Raw genomic sequence first — 818 nt, 5'->3', positions numbered from 1 at the left:
GATCGTAATAGCTTGACATTGTGAAGATGCAAGACATGTGTCTATTGCAATCAAGGTTTTAAGTACAAAGATCGTAATAGCTTGACATTGTGAAGATGCAAGACATGTGTCTATTGCAGTCAAGGTTTTAAGTACAAAGATCGTAATAGCTTGACATTGTGAAGATGCAAGACATGTGTCTATTGCAGTCAAGGCATAAGTACAAAGATCGTAATAGCTTGACATTGTGAAGATGCAAGACGTGTGTCTATTGCAGTCAAGGTTTTAAGTACAAAGATCGTAATAGCTTGACATTGTGAAGATGCAAGACATGTGTCTATTGCAGTCAAGGCATAAGTACAAAGATCGTAATAGCTTGACATTGTGAAGATGCAAGACATGTGTCTATTGCAATCAAGGTTTTAAGTACAAAGATCGTAATAGCTTGACATTGTGAAGATGCAAGACATGTGTCTATTGCAATCAAGGTTTTAAGTACAAAGATCGTAATAGCTTGACATTGTGAAGATGCAAGACATGTGTCTATTGCAATCAAGGTTTTAAGTACAAAGATCGTAATAGCTTGACATTGTGAAGATGCAAGACATGTGTCTATTGCAGTCAAGGTTTTAAGTACAAAGATCGTAATAGCTTGACATTGTGAAGATGCAAGACATGTGTCTATTGCAGTCAAGGCATAAGTACAAAGATCGTAATAGCTTGACATTGTGAAGATGTCATCATATATACTTAATGTCGCAGATAATACTTCTTAAGTATTCTATATTTCAATGATCCTTCATAATGTCGAATACAGACTTCATCGACATTGACAGGGA

Source organism: Lottia gigantea (assembly GCF_000327385.1).
Source record: "Lottia gigantea unplaced genomic scaffold LOTGIsca_85, whole genome shotgun sequence".
Taxonomy (NCBI): Eukaryota; Metazoa; Mollusca; class Gastropoda; family Lottiidae; genus Lottia; species Lottia gigantea.
The sequence above is the reverse complement of the archived record's forward strand: the minus strand, read 5'-3'. Positions refer to the sequence as shown.